Genomic DNA, 19592 nt, shown 5'->3' with positions numbered 1-19592 from the left:
AAGTAAAAAAAAAAATCTTTGTTGACTGTCTTTTTTTTCTTTATTATTCAGTTAATATTTTACGTATATTTTGTTAATGTTTTATGAGTGGAAGCCTTAATCTGGTGAGGGAATTTTAAACTTTAATGTTTAATCATATTTAATCAAATACAATTTCGCGAGATTTTTTTTTTATGGTTATTGTATAACATTTGCTACTTAAAAAGTTATAACTAAAATTGTAGCTATTACTTGTAAGTGTACAATCAGTTTGTCAACAAGTTCAAACATATTTTCTTGAAGTGAAGTTCTAGAACAGATGTTCTTATCCTATTGGAATTAATGAACTTCATCAGTGTATTCACCGAACCCCTTCATAAATGGAAAAATAAAATATGATTTCTTCAGAACATATATAGATATTTTATAAATCCTCAATATGAGCCATGATGCTATTGCACCAAAAAACCACTGTTTTCAAAGAACAAAATCAACAAAAAATGAATTCCACACAAAAACATAACTCAATGAATACCTGCTGCACATCAATGGGCCTTGTGTCGTTGCTTTGAATCACGAGTTCAGAAATACGTGTGTTCACCTTGTTAAGTTCCACTCTCATATGGTTTATACAACAGAGTCTGTTCCTTAATTTTGTTTTGATATCGACCATCCTCGAAAAGGATTTCACACAAAGATAAATTGTTGCAAACGGTGGGAAAATCTCCAGGGCTTTCTTTGTAATAAGAAATTATGGTGCATTATGCTAACACCAAAATGTTGATAGCGTTGTAGGTCTGAAGAGTTTGCTGTTGAAGCTGGCTCTCTTAACTTATAATTGAACAAATTCTTGTATATCCGATCTTCATGCAGCTTTAGGAAGGGTTCCTTCAGATTTCCCGGTGCTAGACTAGAATTGCTCAACCTGGCATTGCAAATCATGCATTGAAGCAGCGGACTCCCATTACGTTCCGTTATTATCATGAATCCCTATTATACGATTTCGTCAGACAACTTTCTTATTTTGCTTAACATAGTAGATAAGATATTGAAATATGAAAAGAAAATAACAAATGACATACAATCAGTAAAGCCAAAAGCTTATTACTGAGTGCACCAAGTTACCTGCAGCAAAGATATCAAAGCTTAGCAAGGTGGCCTGATTACTTGCAGCCAATCATGGACAAGCGGGTGTAACGTCACAAATAACACGATTAGGCTGTATTTATTTAGTGTAACACATTTTTACTCAGCAATTAAATATTTGTAGTCTAACAAAGAGAAGAAACTTTTTTGAATCTCACAGAGGATCTTTCCTTGTTGATTTTTCGGGTTTGTATCCCCCCCCCCTCTCTCTGAGAGATTCAATGGTGTTGCAGCACACTTATAGTGAAAGCCAGCCACCCCAGTCAAAAATTATGTTAGTGGATGTTTTGAGCCACATACATTTAAAATATATATAATAAGAACTCGATACTTTTGGTAAATTAATATTGACATAAATGTCATAATAACTCTTATAACACAGTAAAACCTGAAAAAAAAAATGTCTGGTTAAACATGTTTGGTGACTGGTCATATTCCCTTGAAGAAACATTAAAAGAGGATGGGCTCGGTTGAGGATGACTCATGCAGTGCAGATTGTGTGGGGATGAACCAGAGTCTCCTGTACATCTTATAACGAGATGTGATGCTCTAGAAAGTGCAAGGAGAAATATATGGGGTTTTAGTCGAGATCTGCAATGAACCAAGAAATACATTTGATTTTTTATTGATAGAATTATTGCCACTGGTCGTTTTGACGATGTTTTCTTAGAAGTTGATGATTTTGACAATAATTGCGAACTGTCGTGAAATGGTATTATGCGTGTTGATTTTTGCTTTAAGAGAGGATTTTATTTTCAGTGTGGTGCGTTTATGTTTAATTTATTTTTAGTTTTCGTTTTGGCCTGGAAGTAGTGTTTGTTTTAAGTCTTTTATATAAGTGTTCTGTTTGGGATTTTATTTTATTTGTAACAATGTGATGTTTGCCTTTTGATTTGAAATATACCTCAACTTCTTTGGATTAATGCTATACGCACGGGTTGCTGCATTAAATTTGAGTTTTTGTGACCTTGGGGCGGCTTTTTCTTCGCACAAGCTCGAGGGATAAGAATGGAAAAAAAAACTTTTTGCGACATTACATTCTGTCAAATTGTGAAAGAGTTCCTTTTTCTTCTTGATATAGGAAAACATACTTTTGGTCGAAGATTTAAAATATATGTTACAAAGAGATAATGAAATGTTAATGTATCAATCTCTACCTAAACCAACATTGTGAAAAGTTCATTTTTTTAGTTAAATTAAAGGTTGAATACGTTTTGTTTTGATAAATTCAGTTCCACAGATTATTGTCTCTTAATTATCTATCTAAGAAAGTGCATCTTATTTAATTTTTGAATTATTGACTGTTTAATTTTTAATAAAGTTGAAGGAACTATCGCTTGGCCAACATGTTTGGGGCCGTACATTAACGGTAAAATTCATATTTTTCAATTCTTTTGTTACCATTTCAATTTATTTTCTTTATAGAAAATATCGCCAACGAAGAAAACTTACATATTGGTTGATGTTCAGACATGAAATGAATTCTTGGATTCTACCTATCTCTCTGGCAGATTTGAGTCTATTCGAGATATTATTCCACTCGAGATGTCTGGGAGGATATGCTTTATTCTAGAGGGTTGCAATTAAAGGTGGTGGGGCTCCAATTACCTACTCTTTTTCATTTACTGCATTATCTTTTCTTGTTAATCCAAAATGAATTAAAGAAATTGTTGATGCAGTCGTGTTCATTTTAAATTATTAAATACTCCCGTAAATTTCGAATTGAGTGATGGTATAGTTTTTGAGAATCAAAATTTTAAAGTTTGAGGTCCTAATTATTTGTAGTTAAATTTCAACAATTCTATATTTTATGGTGTGTGATAATATGAAGATATTTTCTTCCCCTTAGGTTATATTCAAACAAAATTCCCATGTTCAAGTTCAATAGGAGTTTTGACATTAGTATTTTATTTATTTGCTGGATTTTTGTCATATTATTTGCGAAAAAATCGCTATCTGATTAACTAAATAATTGACAAATTCATATTATCGAACAGTGTTTTAAATGAATAAAATAAGAAAACGCTCACTAAATAGCCAAATAAATAGATAGATACCGAAGAGAAAATCAATCAAATAGCTGTTGATCAGGAAGAAGAAAATAAGAAAGAGACCTACGGTATATTCAACTCCCTTACGCCACACATCAATTATATTAATAATAAATAAAAGGGATAACGTTTATATCCGTGCGTCCAACTCCGTCTTGGGAAGGAATATAACGGATCTACTTCGGCAAGATAATGTCATGTATCTCATGGATACCTCCTATTAATATTCGATTGACGATTCAATTTCTCTCCGAATTATAGCTATCCATGTATCGTATGGAGTCTCTTAAAGTTCGATTAGTTTTACTCCAACTCATCACCATGGGAAATTATCAACATTTCGTTTTCAAGCATAAATAATTATTGTTATGGTTCCCCTAACAGGTGTTTATACCAACATTAAGTTTAACTGGATTAACCCGACCAATCCTCTTGAAGCATTGCCAATGTGGGTAGTTGAATCTTGAAGTCATTTGGAAGAATACCTTTTATTGAGGGAAGAATATGAAAAGACGACAAAAGAATCTTTAGCTAATATTATGATCCACCTTTCCCAATGGTTTATTACCCAATCTAGGCGATATATTCGAACTAATTAATCAATGTAGAACTCAAATTAATTCATTTATTAATTGTATATTGTAATATTAAGGTAATTAATTAATAAATCTATAAATTAGACCAAATGAAAACAATCTTTAATCATTGAATCAATGAGAAACTGAATTTAGCAATCCCGCCCTACTAAAAAAAGAGGATAACTTGGATTTTGCAGAACGGTCTAGACGAGACAGTGGTGTAGTAATTAATAATTATTATTAATAAATGAAACCAACGAATGTAAAAGGCTAAAACATCAACATAATCTATTGAAATAAAAATGATAACACTTGATTGTTGAGTAAATGAAGGATTTAGAGTTACCGACTCATAATTGATATAACATATTATTAGGATAATATACATTTTACTATGGAAGAGTCTCAATGAAAAAATATAGGATCGTATTGGAAATGAGGATTTAACTTTCTGGAGTTGACGATAGGAACAAACAAGACACGAGAATTATAGCATATCTTTGCAAAGTTGATTACTTCCCGAGGTTCCATGAGTTGAAGTGAAGCAACTTGGACTCCAAAAAGACTCCATACATACTTGGCTATAGTTAGAATCTGAGTAGAGATTTAAAAATAAATCGGATATTGTAGGTATTCATGGAATACATCGCATAATTGGGCCCCTCATATCCCTTCCCGAGAAGGAGTTGGAAACACAGACATGATCCTTTATAAATTATATTAGTACGAAGAGGAGGGGGATTATTCCTTTTTCTAATTTCTTCTTCTAATTTATGTATCATGTGTATGTTCCTACCTCTATTCGTTCTAATAAAATAATATGAAATCCTTCATCTCAAATATTACCAAATAATTAAGGATTCCCCTGCGTACAAGAGTAAGTATGTTGTATTTTGAATTTTATCTCTCCTCCCCCAAGTGATAAATATTCAAACATCCGTTGCACATCTTTCTCTTATATTTTTGATATTCCTGGTGTCTGAAATTAAGAAACATGATTCGAATAACATCCAAAATTAAATTTTTTGTTTTTAAACTTGTCTGAAGTTGTGAAATTTGTGCATTTTCTGATGGTGTTTTAAATCATTAATAACCTCTTTATTGGATCTTCTTATGAAAATATTTTGATACAAGATTTCTTACAAACATATTTATAAATTTGTTTATTTAAAAAAATCTCAAAAATAACGCACAATGTCCACAAAAATATATGAACATAAACACCTTTTCGATGTGTTCGACGAAGCGTAACTTACGCTATTTCTATATATTTCTTGTTCATAATACGTTGAGTCAGCTACTTTCAAAAATACAATAGTCAAATTATAAAAATTATTGTAAATCTTGTGAATCTTTCTTTAGAGTAATTTACTAACACCAAGCCCCCTATGTTTGGATATAAATGATTTTGCACATACGGGGTGTGGATTTAAAAACTGGAAAAATTAGGGATAACATTTATATTATAATTATTTTACCAAAATTAATTCAGCAATCCACAAATCGTCTGCTCATACTTGAAAGAGTCCATAGTGAAATTAATCACTCAAACAAGCCACCTCCATTTTCAACCACAGCCTCCAACCTGGTCCTGAATCTGGCACATGCCTTAATAAAGAACTCATCGTCCATGTTTTTCACTGCCTCGAAAATAGAAACCTGCAAGGAGTCCACTGTAGCGTTATGAGCAGGTGTATTATACTATATTCTCCAGTTTCCGACACATATTAGGTCAAGGGTTGTCCGATGACTTCAAAATATTCAGAAAATCTGAAGTGCGTTTTTGCTCTCAGAACGATCTTCCTTGTAGGTGTTGTTAATCCATTAAACACCTTAAAGTCTTGCCAATATCGTAAATATTTGATCTGGGCAGCGTCGTAAACTAAATAACTTTCTTTGGCAAGCAACCAATACGACCGTACATAATAATGGCTTCACAGAGGTTATATTTGAAAAATATCGCAAGGAATTTCTATTTTTTCTTACACAGTTTTGTCAGTTAAATCTAATAAGTACAGTTTCATAATCATAGATTTAAGGGATGTTAGGGTATTGAGGTCAACACCTGCTTAGGATTTAAAATCACTAGGCTCTATAATGAAATATAAAGAGTCTTAAATATATGGTACTAAGGATACTTAAAATATGAGTTTGTTATTCTGATATTGCTGTAAATATATTGACATACTTTAATTTTGTTTTTGTTTTTACCAGTGTAATTAAATTAAAAGCACATTGACAAGGTTCTAAATAGCTTTTGTAATTAAATACTACTTACATTGTATATGAGGATATTGTAACTTTTATTGATGGCAAAATATTAACTCTAAAATGAAAAAGGCAACAAAAAAAAAATTATATATATATTGGTTGAATACAAAACTTTTCCATTAGTTTTTTTTTTTTCATTTATGTTTGTGCAATTCCAATAAATAATGAATGGTTCTTACTTCTACCTACCTCCGAATATACATAGGGATATTGATTTACTGTGTAACACTCACAAAAAAAAAAAAAAAAAAAAAAAAAAAAAAAAAAAAAAGTTAATTACGTTGAACCTCTCTTTATTTAATTTGCCTTCATTAAAAATAAAATAAAAAGCTCACTGTAAAATGACTATGGTATAAAGGTTGCAAACAAAATTGTTTGGGTATTATCATTTCGTATTGAAAACGTCGTGCACATTATCATTGTGAGACATAATTGTTGTTGGTTATATAATCATGAAGCAACATCACTGTATGCATCATTCAGTTGCACAACCTATGGGCCAAGGTGTATTATAACCTATTAGAAAGAGTATTTTCCCTAGAGACAGGATTTTACCTGTAAAACCTTAGGACCAGATATATTTTTGGATATGAAAAGGTTACCATGATGCTAAGATAAAAGGCTGCGGTGGAGTTTATTTTATAACTCAATAGTTTGATCCCCCAAATATAATATAAATTGGAACAAAATTGCACACGATAATAATGTCATGCAATCAAATTATTCACTATCACTTTGCTTACAATGACGTTGCTTCACGATGATATTACCCAACAGTTTTGTCTAACAATGATAATGTGCACGACGATTTTGTCATACAATCATATTATCCATACAATTTTGTTTGAAATCTTTTTACCCAAAAAAATAAAAGATTTTTTTATTTTGAAAATGACCCAATCCCCTTGAGTTTGAAGCTAAATTTATCCATTTAATCGAAACCCTCAAAAATAAAGTATTTTGTTTTTTTTTTAAATATTAAAATTAAATGGATCCTTTTCTATCTTTACAAAAAATCCTCTTGTCTTTTTAATACTAATTTAAAGAGATAAACACATTTAAAGATAAATATTGAAATTATTTTGTATATTTGAAAAACTAAAAAAAGTATTTAATTCATTCATGAATTCTTTCCCCAATTCTATACTATAAAATATCTTTCTTGTTAGTTCAAAGGAAATATTTTTTGTATGTAATTCCCATCATGAGAATTTAAAAGTAGAAATAAATCCACCATTTTCCCAATAGATAGCTTTAGTCAAGTGCATCTTGCGTTTTATCAGTAGGATCGGTAACACTAGATGTTGTTTTTAAGATTATAATTCGTACTAAAAAAACTGTTTAAAGTGTTTTTTCTTGTTTAAGTCAGTATTGTTTGAGGGTGCATCAAAGATAAACACCATCATCGAGAAAATATTCCATATTTTAGAGTTTATCTTCAGATAAGAAACTGACTTAGTAAAATGTGAATAGTGTTTATATTCTAGGTACTACAACAGACAATCACGTGCAATGTTTGTTTTTGTCGATTCCTTTCCAGTAATTTTGATGTCGAAGATGCATTAAGCTCTGAAAAGCAAATTGTCGAAAATTTAGATATAATAATGGCAATTGTCGAGTCCAAGCGTCATATAAGCAATGTTTTGATGGCCAAGGATAAAAACATTAACGAAAAAATGAATAAGGGAATTTATTAAAATTACGGATTTATTTTCACTACGTCTGTTACTATATAATTATTAAGTAACCTTTTAAAAAATACATATTTTATCATTTTGAAAGGATATAAGTTATGAGGAATTAAAAACAACAATGTAAATGTTTTTTATGTTTATAAATCGTAGTTTCATAACCATCTATAAACAGAAAAAAACAATGGGTGCTTAATTGTCCATATAATGTAAAGGATGCAGCAACATAATATAGTAATTTAGCTCCTGAGTTTTTATTGGTGCAATTTATTATATAAAATAAATGATTTTTTTATTCATTTTCATAAATTAAAATTTACAAAACTTCGTGAGAGCCAACCAATAACTTCACAAATAATAATGCTAGAGATTTAAAATAAGTGCCGTAAGATTTGTTATAATTCAAAAAAATTAAATTAATACAGTTTATTCTAAGCCGGTGATTGAAATCGGAAATGTACAAGAAATTCTAAAAAAATTAAGATCCTCTTAAAATTGCTAATAAGTTATTATTTTGACTGATTATCCAATTTATAGGATAAAATATGTTGTCAATTAACTGTAACAATGTTTTTTCTTCGTAAAATATAACACTCCTTTATAACTTCTTAATGAAAAACTTCTTAAAGAGAAATAAAACAAAATTACAAATCAAAATTAGATTTATTTATAGTACGAACAATGGAGGACGTCATTTATGTATTATGATTAACGAAACTAACTGTGTAAACAATACTTTCAATGTGTTCTGTCATTATGAAATAAACATAAAACTTTTGTATTGTCTATTGGAAAAATAAAGTTATTTTGCCACACCCTGTGTATTTCCTTAAACGTATAACTATTCACCAAGATAACATAAAAAGATCTAAAGTGAAATTTTGAATATCATTTAGTTACAAACATTTCACTTCAAAGTCAATTATTTCGAAACATGGAATGGTGTCCAAATATTTTCTAATCCGATATATATAAAACATTTTTTTTTCCGATTCAATATTCCAATTGGATGTTTTACAAATGGTTCATGTCGTGCAAAGTGGATGTATCACTAATCAACGTGAGAAAACTTTTTCTCCTCTTGAGTCTCAATTAAGTTAGACGTGATAGATTACTTAAATACCTTGTCCTCAAACGTCTTCTCGACAATTTTTGGTGTCAGTTTGGCCTGCGTTCCACTACTGGGCTCGATTTGAATATTTTTCCCCTCTTACATGAGCTTTCTGACCCTGTACACGGTGCGCCTCTCGCTCCCAACAATCTCAACAATTTCAGGTGTGCTGTGGCAGGTGCAAATCAAAGCAGCAATCTGATTTCTTTTTGCTTCCATCTATGGTAGTGGTACATTCATTTCGCACGATCCGAAACATGCATTTCTACATGCGTTTTTTTGTTATTTCCACAACTGTTATGTCTCATATGTCAACAGATTCATATCTTAATGATACAATAGATTTAAAAAATCAAAATTAATTTTATTAGTAGCTTTTTATGGGCAATACTTTTATTAGGCTCTGGAATCTGACTGGTCATTTTGAAGTCATAATAAATTAAGAGCATCACTTAATTCAGTGATCTTAGCCCATGTTGGTCAATGTTTTACTAGAACAAAAAGACTGCTTCGCAAAAAAACACATTTATTCAAATAAAAAAATAATTGAGCCATGAAATTTCACCCTGATTTAGTCGTATTAGTATGATCACTATTTAAAAAAAAAAAGATTTTTATGGAAAATAAACTTGATATGCCTTGGTAATAAAATAAACTTATCTTAGATATTTGTCTAATGTAATAACCATGGAGGAAGCCTTTATCTTGCACTCATTACATAATGTACATAATTCATAACAGATGCATTAATCTAAGACTGAGTGCTCGATTTAAATCAACTTCATCAAGATCAACAGGTAAATGGTAAATTATGATTATTTTTTAGGCTACTTACACCTTATAATATCAAAAATTATTTTTCAAAATGCCCTTCTTCTGTGGCCATTATGGCCTCCAGTCTAACCTTGAAGGCCTTGTAAAACATGATGACGTAGAAATTGGACATATCAGCCCACTCCTTCTCAACAGAAGCATACACAGAATCCATATTTTTTCTTAAATATTAGTTTATGTTTGGAAAAATAAGCACAAAGGGAAGATTATTATGAACTCAATTTTAGGACACTCTGAAAATTTACTATTTTTTGTAAGATAAAAATGATACTAAGGAGGGAAGATACTTTGAAGAAAAGCGAGTTCAGCGCAACAATTACTATCTTTCGGTACGCAACCTCTTAATCAATATAATATGTAATTTTATATTCATATAATTAAGAAATAGAACAAAATTCTGATTTTCTCAAACAAAATGGAAATTGCAATGAAATGAACGCATAGAACTCTTTCAATTACTTCATAATAAGATAGTAACACTTTAAAAATAAAATACTCAATAAAGTTCCTTCAAACACAACTCCATGGGCTTCTTCGTCCTCATTGAAAGTATCATTTTCATATTTGCCATGTTTATGACCTAGTTCAATAAATACCTTTAAATAATCATTTTTAAATCAAAAAGAAACAAATGGAACATTTACATCAAAGTGTTCTAATATAACATTCTTATTTTTTACGATAAAAAATTCTATGAAAGCAAGCAAAGAGACATTTATTTGAATATATTATTTCCTCTTTGAAGAAATACAATCTTTTTTTATTTATTTGTGTTTGCTATTTGAGCACTATATTTTTTTGTTGTCGAAACAAATAAACATATTATTATGACAAAATTTCTACTGAGTGAGGACTTAGAAACATGTAGTATCTTTAATCATGATTTTATCACTGTCATGTTTAATAATGATGTTATATTACGTCAGCTAACGACAGCTGACGTAATAATAAAAATATTTTTTTTAACCTATGTCATAAAAATGTCAAAATATTAGAACAACAACAAAAAAGCAAAGTGTGTGCGATCTTCTTGGCATCGATGTAAGAGCCAGGAAGGCTGCAGGGACTGTTGGCACCCTCATCCAGACTGTCTAAAACATCAAGAAGTCAATTACATCCCCATCACGCCAAAAAGATCCAAAACTTTTGCAGTTAGTATATGGCTTACTCCTGGGATGCCTCAATGGCCTTGAGACTCTACTCCTTGGACTTTGCAGTTTAGGGCGTCTTGGTAAAGAATGTCTGCTACACTTTCCATTCAAATCTGGAATCGCTCCGAGCTACCATCATGACAGCAGGGAAAGCTATGGACACGACCTTCATTGTCGAAAGGAAGCAATCTATTCGACGGCGTGTCAAGGCTGTTATTGATTGTGGAATAGGATATTCGGAATAAAAATATTGCTTGCGAAAAATACATCAAAATGCTAATTTCTTCATCTTTAAGATCTCAGAGGTAGCTTGAGCTACATATCCAAAGCTTAATTTCTGAGCTAGTTTACTGTAAAAAAAATAACATGTCAAATTTTATTAAAATCTGTTTTTTAGGGAATTTTTTGTGGAACAAACCAAATTAAAAATAGACCTGCTTAAAGTAAAAGACGATATGTTTTTTATAATATGTAATATAGGATATTAATCTTTGCACTGAATGATGACGATATTAAAAAAACCATGAAATGCGTGTTGTATTTCTTTATTTTGTAGATCAAAACTGCAGTTTAGAACAGAACAAAAATATTTTTTTTCAATCATTTATCACTTTTACAGATGTTTTATTCAATGTATCTATTCATCTTATTGAACTGTTTTACAAATGATCAAGGAACCTCAGGCTATTGAGATTCAAAATTACTGAAAACTCAGAATTTACAACCTTGTGCAAAAACTTAAATTACACTGGGGAACATAAATTTGCAGGAACGAATGGAAGCTAAAGTTGGTATTGATTTTTGAGCTCATAATCCAAAACTGAGCTCATTTTTACAAATTAGATTTCATAAATATCTGAAATTATATTATTTCGGAAATATTAGTATTCCAAGTCATTTTTCACAATTAAGATAGTCACCACATTTAAAGTAAAATTCATAAAGCATATATTGGAGTGTTTATATTGATTTTATGTGTCTTGTTCTGAACTCTAGAATTTTTCTTTTAGGGCGAAAAAATATAGTGAAGATAAGTAAGAAAAAGATCTGAAGGCCAATGTTAGAATTTCGCACCACCAATTTTCCTATTCCATACAAGTTTGACCATATTTTAAATATTTATTTATACAACAAAATATTTGATAATTAGCAGTGTAAACATTTTTCTTTCTTTAAATTTTTAAGTATTACTTTTCATTCATAATGTTCATTTTACGTAAATAAATTTAGGTTAAAAAAAAAAAAATATATATATTTTTTTCCTCGAATGTACAATACACTAAGTAATGATCACTCACTTTTATAGTTTTTTAAATAGTGCTGACTCTTACTTTGCACCTTCTTCGTATCAAAATTAGACTGCATTTTTTAATAGGAACTTGTGGAATATCTTGAAATAGTCAAATTCATCATGGTGTTATCTCGTATGGACATTTACCTTGCGCACCCTGTTCTCTTTTTGTCCGTATACATCCTAAATTTTACAAAATTAGACATGGCAGTGAGGACAAGTGTCTTTCTACATCACATTTTTAAGGCAATTACCCGCTCAGAATTGCGTTTTTTGTGTAACGTCACTATTTTAGCCCTTTGAACATCAAAAAAGGTAGCGCTTTTGTCCACTATAGAAAAATATCAATAGGAGTTAATATGCGAGCACAACCGTCTCCTGCAAGCGTCATTGGGCAACAGGTCGACAAACACACTCGCTATACCCAGTGGAACATGACACATAACATACATTTATAATATGTGTTCATAAACGTCAAGAGAACGCTCATATTGAATAAGGTGAAAAATCAGAGGTACTCTTAAAAGATCTGACCTGAACCAGAGAAAATTTGGATCCATCCTATTTTTACCTGTTTTATGTTATACTTTTCATAAAACTCTTTGGAGTACTTTATAATTTATGTATCTTTGTTGCAAGCTTTGTAATATATGTTATGATAAAATACTTGGATATTTTCATCATTAATAATTAGATGGAAAAAGCACAAAAACTTTTTACATCTATGAAGCAGATAAGGTTATAATTATTTATATATTTATGGATACATTTAACGTTAAATCTCTGATATGGAATATGCACCTTTATTGATATCTTACAAATGTATCATCCCACACTCTTCTAAGTATACACATATTTATAAAAAAAGACAATTATGCCCTTGCACCCTCTTGAGGAGTCAATTATAAATATAGAAAGGATAACAATAATAATATAGTAATTACATTAACAACCAAATATTTTTTTTGTACCGTCAATAAAAGAAGTAGATTGGCTCAATAAATCTCAAATTTATAAAACAATTTGAAATTAAGTTACAAGTCGTCGCTGTTTTGAAAACTTGTAATAACTAGTTTTTGCCACTTCTCAGTAGAGATAAAATAAGAATTTTGATTTTTTAATTTACTACTAAGTTTTGAAATATACTGACTATAATTACCAATTTTGGGTGGCTTATGTGAAACATCCATTCGCTCAAATACATATTTGCTAAATATAACTGAATTATCACAAGGCAAGAAAACAGTATCTTCTCCAAACTTAGTTATCACAAATCGACAATTGGTTATAATTTGTTTATTATAGTGAATTTAAACGTAATTTTTTCACATATTATAGATATCATATATTGTATATTAATTCAATTATTAAAAAGATCGTCAAAATCAAGTTACCACAAGTCTACAAAACAGTGACGAAGTGCAATCGTTGGTTACTTAATTGTCCTTCTAATATAATAACATTTTTCCAACTCACTCTGTAGAGAATGAAAATTGAAGCATAAAAAATAACTTTAATAATTTTCAACAAACGATCAGTGACATAATTTCCTGAGATAACCTTTTATGGTTTTGAAATTATACTTAGAAGAAAAGCGTGCGCTGATACTTATCCGAAAACCACTTTGGGGAACGGACTCTGTAATACTTTCTAATTATGATTCCCACTTATGTTACTCCAATTTTTAACGATAAAATGTTATAATATTTGCCACGAATTGAAATCATAAAGTATTAATTAATCAATAATTGATTTATTTCATTATGAGCATGCGTTGGCTTGTACCTCTATGTAGCAAAAATCATGCCAACCGCCGAAAAAATAAATAAATTAGAAAAGAAAGTTAAAAAAATGTGTCCATCCATCAATGATTGAGACTCAATGTATAATTTTGAATGAATTAATCGTTTGGATTGAACGTTTTGGAGCTCCTATGCTCGGCACTTCTTTATCCTGACGTCCTACCTGACTCTATTATTGTCAAAATGTATTTGTCGTTGGAGTAGTCGAGTAGATAATTACATATTATTGCAACATGGATCAACATCAAATATATTTATCGTTTGTTTTTTGGCAAAGTTTCTGTTCTAAAAAAAATGTCAATCAGTATTGTGTTCGTTCAACAAAACGACATTTAGGGAAGTGGTTTTCGCCAAAATTTCCTTGAGTCAAAGAAAAGAACAATCAGTAAAATATTATTTACTAAGAGCATAAATTTGAGCCGATCCATATGTTATGTAAGTTTGATAATTTGTTGGGGAATGTGTATTTTTACATTTTTACTACCGGAAAGGGAAGAATGTGTCGAAAACGACCACGAAAATTTGCCTCGTATACTAGGTCAATAATCTGTTAGTTCGTGTTACACAACAGTGATTCGAGCAAATTCGTTCTGGTATAGTGGAATTGAATGATGCACCACACAATGGCAGGTTTGTTGTCGAAAATCCCGATAAATTATTTAAATATTGAGATAAACCGTCATGTTATTAATCCTAGCATCACTCAGGAGCTGAAATTGATCATAAAACCGTTTAGAATCATTTGAAAAAGGCTGAATACAAAAAGAAACTCGAATAGAAGAGGAAGTGTGTTTCATATAAGCAACGTAATGCTGCACTTATCTTTGATGACGTGAAAGAAGCTCCGAGAGCTCGGATGGGAAGTTCTTATCCATCCATCCGACAGTCCAGACCTGGTACCAAGTGACTACCACCTGTTCATGTCTATGGACGACGCGCTTGGGGAGCCAAATTTGGCCTCAATAGAAGTCTGTGAAAATTGGTTGTCCGAGTTTTTTGCCAAAGGCTTCTACGAGATAGACATTATGAAGTTGGATTGTTGTTTGCAAAAAATTATAGAACAGAACAGGGCATATTTAGCGGTAATGGGATGATTGTATCACTTCCTATAAAGTATTGAAATAAAGCAAAAAAAACGAAATTACTTTTTTATATGAATACATTGTTATTTCTTGGATCAAAAATATATACAAGGCGTTATGATGAAATCGGCGCTTGCGTGAGTTGGGGATTTTGTTATGATGCAGTTGCATATTTTTTCTGACAGAAATGTTGTTGGATCAACAAGCTTTAGTGAAGCTTTGGGCATCATAACGACAGCTGCTCCAAATATCAAGAAAATTGTATTGACAGAGAAGGAACAGCGTTGCACTGTGACGGTGATTTTTGTCCAGAACAACATGGAGATTTCCAATCAAGAGATCGGAAGTGTGAATGGGGTCCCGATCCGGACTTTGCAAAAGATTTGCAAGGCTCTTCTGCTGACAGATGAGTCCAAATCTATGACTGAGTGACCAGTGGCCATTGCTATAGCTTTATTGGGAAAAAATATGGAACACAGAAGTTTGAATCTTAATCTGATGGATTATTTTTTTCGGCGATATGTCGAATATAATACAAATCGACCGTGTGATGTTATCAAGTGCTCTCTGATAACCTCCATCAAGGAGACTATGACCTACATGTTAAGGGAGTACATCGTCACGGCTGCTCCTTTTTCACGAGCAGGGATCTTAGAGGTGATTGTATATCTGACCTGAGTGACAGTTTTAAGATTTTTGAAAATGCGCCTATTTGATGTTCATACCCAGTAAATGAATATGCCATACATACATCAGGGATAACCGTATAAAGCTGACTCTATATACACGCTCGATGCTACATGCAAAATGAGGATATTGTTATTTATTCTATCAATTATGATTGTTTTTTATTCCAACATACATTTATACAAACTTTGCTTTATTAGTATAGATATATGACTATGAGAATTTGAACTTTATAATGCGCAACATATATATATATGTATATTAATTGAGCATCCCTATAATATTTAACTTTTAAACTATCCTCACCATAAGTACTTCTTTTTGATCCCAAATTGCTATTGTAAAAAAAGAATTTGAAAAAGATAATTTGGGAATAGTAACAATGTTTAGTAATCTTTTACAACTTTTGGTTATTATCCCTCAAAGAGGGACAATGAACGGATTAAAAGTGTGTAAAAAGAACTATGTATGATAGCTTAAGTAGGTATTTTTATAAAATATTATATTCTACTGATATTTTGGATATAAACTTTTAAGATTATATCTAAATAATTTCTTAAGAATTAATATTAATGATGGGATAACCTATAAAACTAATATATTACTAAAATAATTATTTTTTAAGATTTTCTTCTGTTGAAAATAATCTTTTGTTAGTTACAAAGAAATGAAGCACATTATTTGTAGATAGTATGTACGTACATAACCTGTGGAAACTAAAAACTAACACAATCAGCTGTCAATAAGGTATGAACCAATTAAAATATATCTGCAATGTGGTATGACATACTTTAGCTTAGGTGGTCAACATCAGTTTGTGTGTTGAGGGTACTCAGAGCATGGAATGGGAAATAAAGTATGAAATGCAACTAGAGCACGATTCTTTCCACAATATCTCAGGTGCCAGTTTCATTGAGATTCTTGGTTTTCATAGATGGAATGGAATTGCTCAATGGAATTCCTCGATGATTCTTAAATGCCTACACATCACTCGTCTAACTGAATTTGATAAAAGTTTGTGCGAGGAGGTAAACAAAATTCTTCTCGGATTAATTAATGTCAATACGAAACATGGCATCTTAATGTCTACAATGTGATTGAAATATTTAGGAGTTATTAGTTCCTGAGATATTTGGGTAGCCATATTAGCTAAGTCGTTGTTAAAATCCGTAAAAAAAGTATTAATGGCACCACTTTCTCCCTAATAACGCCCAATATGAATAAACTGTCGTCAAGAATATAAAGTTCACTTTGCAAAAACTAAGTACATATAGTTTGTAATATCAATAAGCTTACTGTTAATGAATAAGAAACGTTCCATTTGCTTAAACTATTTTGTGATATAAATGAACTTTTAGTTTATGCAATTACTTCGCGTCTGAAAAATAGTCAAGGTACTCTTAGATACTTGCATCAAAATTTTCTGGCGACATGAACTTTTAAAAGGTTGACAGGGTTGTAAAGGGATAACAATTGCAAATCACCTTTTTTAAATGATCCCTCATTCAAAAGTAAGGTAAATCCATTCGAATATTATGGTTGCAGTCGGCATTGGATAGGGTAAAATCTGTATTAAAACTGCGTAAATCCTCTTCTTGCAGCTTGACAAGTTCTTAATAAATATTGTAAAAACTATCTTGGCAGTTTAAACACACCATTTTATTAATATTTGTGTTTGTCTATATGATTCTTATTATCCTTTTGTAACGTACTGCTACATGTTTTCAGTATTTTAAATGTTTCAAATAAGTTATGGTTCTAACTGTTAGGAAATTTTTTATTTTTTTTTATTGAGCCATAGTATTAGTATTAGTATATGAAACTTGAATAGACAAATAACTGACAGTAATAGAGATAGTTTTGCGTAAAATAAAATTTTTGTAACATACAGTTTGTTCGAAAAGTTTTGAGAGGGGGGCTTTTTGGAATTTATTTCAAAATCCACAAGCAAAAAAAAAAATTATTTTTTTGAAAAAAAAATTAAAAATCCAGAATTTGTTTTAAAATTTATTTTAAAAATCCAGGTTATTCACAAATAATTAAATTTAAAAAAAAGAAAATTGAAATATTAAAATAAATTACAATTATAAAATTTCAAAAAAAAATTATAATATTAAATCTTTTGAAAAAAAAAAATCAATTGATTAATTTTTTAATAAGAATCAAAAATTTCTTTTTAGGGGTAGGGGGACTACAGGCTCCCCAGTCCTCCCCCTGCAGACGACCCTGTAAATGGATAATAAATTTGCAGTTCTTGGTACTGAATATGGTCTCCATCAGCCTCCTTTAAAGGTCGGGCATACCTTTGCAATATTACCGCAGTACATGAGCATAACATAAGCCTTGAGTCTGTCCATCTTTGAATGCCGAGTTCTTCAAGCCTTGAACTCTTCATGACAACAAATGGAAAAATCAAGTGGATTTAAATCAGGGGACTTGGGGGGGGCAGAGTTCCTTTGGCAAAAAGTTCATATTTTCTATCATCCAATCTTGCACAATTCTTTCAAAGTAGGTCGGGACACCGTTTCGTGGAAAGACATAGAAATACTTTCCCAACTACTTCAATATTTTTAGGGTATATGGATAAACTTGGTTCTTTAAGACCCCCAAAAAGTCAGCAGCATTACACCAGTAGCCTTTGTTGACACAGATTAATGGTATTTCATTCCCAGTGGAAGCAATGATGTCAATTAACCTCTTTCCTTTTAAAATTTAGAGGATATTATCTGACATACACAACTGACCTCACTTCTATAACTGCCAAGAAGTTTGAAACATGTGTTTAGAAAAAAATGCTTACAAAAACACTGAAACTTTAACTATATTAACATTCAAAACTTTTAGAACACACCATTGAGGCAATACATAATTAAATACAAACCGAGTAAATTTTAAGTGTCCACCCAGTATGTACTGACTTTGATGGATAAACATAAATGTAATTCAAATATTATGTACATCCTACACTAAAAAAATACCTGCACAAATATTTATTATATTCAAGTCTAAAATATCATTTATCACTATGTGAGTATTTCTTCAAGCTTGAAAATGATTACTACAAAAAATGAATGATTACGCCTTTCCATTCCCCATAATACTTTCCACATGAAAGGATTTTATAAACATCAAAAAAAGAGATAAGTGTGTTTATTTTCATTCATGAATATTTCTAAAAGGTTGTAACTTTAGTTGTCAGATAGTTTCCGATTACTATGTAGAAACCTATAAATATTCGCATATATGTATAAAAGGGGAACCCAAAAATTGCAATAGCATGACTAGGTTACGAAAAACGTGATATTTTTTAAATTCAAGAACAGATAACCCATATGCAATTTGGGATTTATATACATCCGTATATTTAGCTGTATTTTTTATCCCATGTGTCCTCCTTCGTAAGTAAAAAGTGCCTGGACACGCCGGCACACAGATTTGCAGCTCTTAATGACGAACTCCGTGTCCATGGTGAACCACGCTGTTGTGATGGCAGGTTAGAGCTTTGGATGATAGATGAGGGTAGACATTCTCTTTCAAAACGTCCCAAACTACAAAACTTAGGGAATTGAGTTTTAGGCAGAAGAATGGCCGCATGGAGGCAGACCAGACCCCAGCCATTTGGTTGCTGTAAAAGTTATTGTTCTATTTTATTGTATGGGGCTGTAATGGACGTATAAATTGTGTAGGTAGTCCGGATTGAGATAATAACAGTTTCTGCAGTATTACCGATATTGACACAAGCACATAGAATATTGCAAAAACCTTTGTCTTTTTTTTCTGGCACTCACATTTTTGCACTTAGAGGCATAAGATTTTTAAAAAAAGTTGTCTATTTTTGTTTCAGCTGTACTTTGGTTGCGTAATAAAATCTCATATATAAAAGGTAGGGGGTAGAAATGTAATTAAATTCTACTCCAA

The sequence above is a fragment of the Lepeophtheirus salmonis genome, chromosome 13, assembly GCF_016086655.4.
Source record: "Lepeophtheirus salmonis chromosome 13, UVic_Lsal_1.4, whole genome shotgun sequence".
NCBI lineage: Eukaryota > Metazoa > Arthropoda > Copepoda > Siphonostomatoida > Caligidae > Lepeophtheirus > Lepeophtheirus salmonis.
This window is presented reverse-complemented; position numbering follows the sequence as displayed.